This window comes from Limulus polyphemus, unplaced genomic scaffold (genome assembly GCF_000517525.1).
Source record: "Limulus polyphemus unplaced genomic scaffold, Limulus_polyphemus-2.1.2 Scaffold60, whole genome shotgun sequence".
NCBI lineage: Eukaryota > Metazoa > Arthropoda > Merostomata > Xiphosura > Limulidae > Limulus > Limulus polyphemus.
The window spans coordinates 1,053,229-1,060,439 of record NW_013665670.1 but is presented as its reverse complement, the minus strand read 5'-3'; the positions used below and the strand labels follow the sequence as shown (position 1 = coordinate 1,060,439).

Genomic DNA, 7,211 nt, shown 5'->3' with positions numbered 1-7,211 from the left:
AAGTTAAAGTGACTGTGGAAATTAAGTGTATTGCAAATTTGTATTGAGAAAGAATAAACTAGTTTTATTTAAGAAAAACTTGTATGGCTGAAGTTCTTCCGAAAGAATTTTTACGGGTAATTAACAAATTGTGTGTTAGAGTGATATATCTTGATCAATTTGAAAACATTTTATGTGGTCAGACAAACGAACTCATGTAGACATAATCTTATTTAATAAAACTCCATGTACATAACTTTAGTTAATAAAACTACATGTAAAGTGAACAATAAAGTATAGTAATGGTATTTATAATAATGTATAGAATATGAAACAGTTATGAGTATTATGTGTATGACATAATTTTATGAGTTTCTTTGTTTCAACTCATAAAAATGAAGAATCAAACCCGTACTAAAGAAAAAAGTAGTTAAAAGGTGTTTAAAGCAGTCCATGAAATGAACTGAGGTTAAATTATTGCAATGTAAAGTTGTAATGAAGGCAAACTAAGCCAAATATGCAGAAACATCTGAATGCATATTCACAAAGTGGTAAGCATATGGTTTTGAATGGCACGTGCATGCACATTTTAGACTTAAATAAGTTGAGAAAGTTCATAGTAATTGTATTTAGTGTGATGTTAATTTTTTTTAGGAAATTAAACATGGGTTAAGTGTTGTTTATGTGAAATACTTTGCAAATAAAAAAACTAAAGTTGAAATTGACTTTGTGCCATGGTGTAGCATACTCATTGCATTAAAAAGTTTGACTAAGCAAAAACAGATAAGGAGATTCTGAATGGAAAAGCCATTATGCAATCCAGACTCCTTGGACAAAGGCCTTTCTAATGATATGAGATTTGTAGCATTTGATTGAGAAATTTTCAAGAAAACTGTTGTTTTTTTTCTTAGGTTGTGAAGCTTCCAAAATTGTTTTGAGGTACTGTTTAAAAAATATTAAAGTTAATATTTTCCTTACCTGAAAATGTATTTCAGATAGATATTCACCACTCTCACAAGTCACCTTCAAAACCCATGACATCCATCCCTCAGAAGGAAGACTCTGGACAGTAACAAGATGACTAAGAACATGAAAGGAGGCAACCACAAAGTTGTATAGGATGAGAAACCTGGTTAAACACCCTGGTCCATGAAGGCAAGAAATAAAGGTGAGGAAGGATGAGCTGCACCAGCTGAAGATCCTAAAAAGCTTCATCACAATGAAAGAGTGCAACACAGAGTTCCCTTAGAGAAGAATGAAGGGAAGTAAATGTCAGAAAATAAGACAATCCAACAAAGTACATTCCAAAAACAAAGAAATGAAGTTAACTGAGACATAAAGAAGAAGGAAATTGAAGACAATGTGGGAAACAGGAATGTGCAAATTTCTCCAGTAAAGTTGACACCATCAGGAAGAAAAACCCTCTAAAAGAAGATGAAGCATGAACAGATAAATGAAGTTGAGTAAGAGATGAAGATGAGTAGATGGAGGGTGAGAGAGAGAGAGAGAAAGAAAATAGGAAAAGATATCCTAACTGAAAGAAGACAATGAAGTGATGGAGGTTCATGCAACAAGAGAGTCAATAATTCAGCAAAAAACATCTGAAGAAAGAGAAAATAAGAGATACATATTTGTGTCATCCATGCAGTAAAGTATGAAGGTGAGATTACCTGTTCCTCATTGAGAAAAAGGAAATAGAAGCAAAAAAAAAGGCATAGCAACTATAGTGATAAAGTAGAGAGACCAGGAAATAAGGAATTCTGGATCTGAGATAAAAACAAAACCAATCACCTGTTGCATAATAGCAGCAACATCATTGACTGTTAGGATGCCTACAGTTACCATTACAGTACTGGACGAGTCCTGTTAAGGAGTTTTTCAAAACCTTGAGAAATGTCAGAAATGTGGAAACATGAGTTCAAAATCCAGATGATACATGAAACAGGCATTTTTTTCTTTTTAGAAATAAAAATTGGCCTGATATGTCAATGGTGCTTAGGCCTAGATCAATAGCCTAATGATGACATTGAAAAGTACACTGGATTAAAATAACAGGAAATAATACAGGCAAAGAAAACTTATAATAGATAATGAGACACATGTCCAAAAATTACAAATTTGATTAAAGGGAAAAAAAGTCAAATTGAAGATAATTCAAATCAAAATTCTAACTGAAATGTTTAAAATTTGGTATCTTTCTTTCTCAAAATGAGGAAATTTAAAGAAAGAATGGCTACACTAAAAGTGGTAGTGAAAATTTTAAATAATAAGTGCAATAATTCTGCTAATGGATTTTACTGCACATGGAGAATGTGTTACCCTACTACTGAAGGGGCTATAATCTAATAATGATCACATCATAGGCTGGAACTCTACATGTTAATACATATAGCTTCCTTCAAGATTTGTGTCATGTGCAAAAATATTCAAAGCAGTGGCACAAGGTAATAGTTTTTTTGTACAGAGAGGTGAGTATATGTTTCTGAAAATAGTTCTGTTTTTCTCAGAATTTTTTGTTCATTGATCAGAAAGTTTCATCTCAAATATCCTGTTAATTTCAGCTAGATTGATATATATTCATATACTTCTCTTTATAGTAAATTTTGCAATTACAATAACCACTGCTTCCAGTTATAAAGCATAGAGCAAGAACTGACAAAAATTTATTGTTTATCCTGGACCTCAATACCACCACTACCTTTGTCGGGCCTGATAACAATATTTACACTAACAGTAACAATATTCTTGGTTGAGGTCATATTGAGGACATTTCTATATTGGACATTCTGATAGGTGAGTTGTTTGAGAAGTGGAATGAAAAAGTTGGAAATAAAAACTTGAATATTACATATAATAAGATTTATGAATTTGAAAACCTAGATACAGTCCCATTAATCAACAAGGTAGACTTCTGGATTGGTTTTTCTAATGACATAATGCTTCCTATTGAAATTTTTCTTTGCTTATAGTTAAGCTACCTAAAGTGAACTAACATAAAACATACAGTAGGTAAAAAAAAGAGAGATAACCTACACCATGAAGAAATTCTACAAAAACTTAAATTGCTTAGTGTGAAAAGATGTAATTCGTGTCAGTTTAACATTAGGTTAGTTTCGATGTAAATATACAATAACATGCATGTGAAGCTTCATAACATTTTGCTTAATTAAATATAATCCAATTTCTATATGCTAGACATAACATAATTCACATTTATACTTAACTGATTTTTAAGGTTAGGTTAAAATTCAGGCATAGTAATAATATGATAAACTAAGGTAGATATACTATGTGTTTATAAATAAACTTTATAAATGTTTATCTTATTTCTACCACTTAACTACATATATTATTAACAAATTTAAGCTTGATTTGTTTGTACTTTCCTTTATGGAACAAAAATGTATCTTGGTACATCATAATAGGCAAATAAAAAAAAGGTTGGAGAAATACAGTGGAAACAGACATGGTAGAAACAAAAAAAAAAGCATGGTGGGAAATCTGGTAAACCACAACATTAGAGACACATTAAAATAATCTATAAACACTGAATGTTCTACAGCAACACAGTTATAGGTTTATACTACAAGGTTCTTTCACACTTGTTTTCATTTACATTGTATTAAGATTAGCTAATTCTAGAATCTGATAAAACAAACAGTTAGTCTATACTTATATAAAGTCTAGGAATCTACAAGGCTCGAGTTCCATTGAACAGACTTTTGAAGGTATACAAAATATTCCTCAACCTGAACTTTTGCTCGATGGAAACAAGATCAAATAAGATAATCACATTAACTCTAAGCTTGGTAAGAAAAACTTAGGAAGTTTAAAGATTGACAAGAGTCCTTGGCCAGATAATATATCCCTAAGGGTTTTGAAAAGGGTTAAAGATTAGATATGTGAGTCACTTCTACTATATTTTGGAAGTCCTCGAATAGTAGGCAGGTGCCAGAATATTGGAAGTTGGCTAATGATACTCTGCTTTTGAAGGGAAGTGATAATAACTGTCCCAGTAGTTATAGGCCTATTAGTTTAAAATTCTGCTGTATATTCCTAATGAACACACATTAATAATATATATTTATTTTCTGTTATACATAGCATGTGTGTGTATATATATATACACACACACTCACATACTACATATAACAGAAAACATTGCAGGAAGACAAGGGACTTTATGATCCATCTAGGCCATCAAATCTACTAAACTAAAATATAAATTAAAAATAAAACACTCAGAGCAAGCTTTTATCATTTCTTTAAATTCATTGTATCCACCATACCCGAAGGCAATGAATTCCAAACAATAACTATCCTGTTAGAAAAATAAAATAGTCTTAGCTGAAAAATATATATTTTTGCTCACTAGTCCTACTATTTTCACCGTTAAATAAGAAAAAAAGATGACACATTGACACTGTCAAGTCCCTTAACAATCTGAACTGCCCCAAAAAGATCCTCTTTAACTCCTTTTTTCAAGAGAAAATGATTCCATAGAACTTAACCTGTTCTCAATAGACAACATTTCCATCACAAGTATCTTCCTTGAAGCCCTCTTTTGAACCCTTCCCAATCATTCAGTGTCCTTCCTAAGGTAAGGAACCCAATACTCAAAATATGGCCTAACCAGTGACCTATACAATGAAATTACAACCTCTGTAGATACAACATAAAATCCTAGTTGTCCTGCCACTAGCAACAGCATACTTCTTGGATGCCTTAAAAGACTGATGAACCAGAACACCAAAATCCTCTTTTCTTTTTTTTCATTACATTGTAAAATTTATTCCTAACAAACTTATAAATCAAATCATAATATCCCACATGCATTACCTTTCATATATTGTAATTAAAATCCATCTGCCATTTATTTGCCCAAATCACCAAATAATCCAAACTCTTTTGTAAAGCAGCAGCAGCAGCATCCTCACAGTCAGTAACACCCAAAAAACTTTAATATAATCAGCAAATTTAAGTAATTTATTGACCATTTCTTCATCTATCTCACTAATGTAAACCAAAAAACAGCAAGATTCTTAACACTGAGTCCTGATCAAAGTAACATACTTGTGGTATTAAACCAGTTTGACTGAACTCTATTTATAACAACCATTCAGCCACTTTTCCATTCAATGAGAGAAATTATCCCACACAGTTAGAGAGGTCATATTTAAGAAGACTTATTTGACACCTTGTTAAAAGCTTTTTGAAAGTCCTGATACATCAAATCCACACCACTACCCTCACCTACATCAGCAATGACCTCTTTAAAGAATGTCAAAAGATCTGTAAAGAAAGATTTTTTACATAATGAAACTTGACTATACTGAGCATTATGTATCTATTTAGCAGGAGATGGACTGCAAAATTGTTTGTTTAGGGTTGTTTTTTGAATTTCACGCAAAGCTACATGAGAGCTATCCGTGCTAGCCATCCCTAATTTAGCAGTGAAAGACTAGAGGGAAAGTAACTAGTCATTACCAGCCACCACCAACTCTTGGACTACTCTTTTACCAATGAATAGTGAGATTGACCATAACATTATAAAGCCCCTACAGCTGAAAGGGCAAGCATGTTTGGTGGGACGGGATTCGAACCTGCAACCCTCAGATTGTGAGTCATGCACCCTAACCACCTAGCCTGCAAAATTGTTGAAAGGAGTTACATAACCATCTGCTGTCCTTGCATCTGAAACCTATCTTTGGCCTTCTAGTTCTAGGACCAAGCAGCTCACGGTCAAAAAACAAAAAACTAGCCTAACTCTGCTCTCTACATCACACTATCAACCTATTCCTGCTGAAATTCTGCACAGAATATTATTAAAGATTAATTAAAAACAATAATATTACTGATGTCCTCTTGTTACAGTCACACCAATGAAACCATACAAATTATACTTGACTAAACATGTAAAGTACAACAACAATATCAGGAAGTGCTACAGAATTATATGGTACATTAATGATTAATTTATTTGATTAAAATACTTTCACTAAGATAATATATTACCTGCATAGAAGGTTATTATAACAGTTTCACACACACAAAAAACAACATAGTAATAGTTTCAGTACCATGTCATAAAGAAATGGTAGCAATGTGGTACAGAGACACAAAACAAAAGACTGAAGCATTACATCTCTTGCTGTTAACGTTATTGTTAACAAAGCTGTGGTGTATAAAACCTCAGCATACAAAAATATATGCAAGTTGTAACAAAATAGTCCTTTAGTTTAATTAATTAATTTTAATATGCTGTGCAAGTAGTTGAACTTGCAAGTGTTAACTTACCCCTTAAACATAAATTGGTTTATATTTATGTTTTACAAAATATGAGGTCAACTTATTTAACAACTGGTAACTTAATTACATTAGGCAACAGTATTTAAGCAGTTAATTTAAAATATGCTAGTAAATCTCGCTGTGGATAGTACAGTAATGACATTTCCCCACGACCTCTCATTTTCTTGTGCAACACAACGAACAATCAACAACATAGTGACGCCACAACAACAGGTTTCACAAGCGTTGTAACTTGTAGTTGTACCCGTTCAGTAGTTGTAACTTGTAGTGCTGTAGCAGTATTTGAATAACTATCCTTTGAATTTAAAATAATTATTTTACCTCAAAGTTCAGTGATATTCTTCTATAATAAAGCCTCCAATCCAGGACATGAAACAGAATGTAAAACGTCAAATATCACCACTGTAAGTTTAACTAAAACAAAATAAACTTTTCTTCTCTAACTTCTAAGCCACAAACGTACCTTACCAAACGTTAAAGCGTCACGACAGTTGGTTCTGAAGATTGTTTCGTTATTTTATGACGTCATTTGTCAGAGGAAGAGAGAGGTTAGTTACATGAACTCACAAAACATTAACTATTCGCGGAGCTGTTGAATATGTGAAAATGTCTCTTACAAAACGACTAAATAACAGTTCTCAATGCTTTACCATAATGTTAACCATAACATTTATATCAGTAGTATTTGTGTGTGTATGAGTTTTTGTTTTTGTTTTTATAAAACTAGAAAAAAAAAGAACAACTTACCATGCATTTATTTACAAATGAAATATTTGCGAGAAAAGGCGTATTAGAAATTCAGACAAAGAATCGATAATTACCATCTAAAATTCATTAAATAAGACAATTAAACGGTATATTTACGATAAGTAGCACACCATAAACAGTCTGCGGACTTACAACGCTAGAAAGCGGGCAGAGCA

General features: G+C 32.2%; 1 protein-coding gene across 2 annotated transcripts in view; it reads right to left on the bottom strand.

Annotated features, from left to right (window-relative positions):
- Positions 1-6,801, bottom strand: part of LOC106464500 (tumor protein p53-inducible nuclear protein 1-like) — a 21,387-nt gene extending 14,586 nt beyond the window's left edge. For both annotated transcript variants that reach the window (XM_013924648.2, XM_022392639.1), the window contains exon 1: positions 6,610-6,801. The gene's annotated coding sequence lies outside the window, so the exon portion shown is untranslated. The remainder of the gene's footprint in view (positions 1-6,609) is intronic.
- Positions 6,802-7,211: the final 410 nt, after the last annotated feature.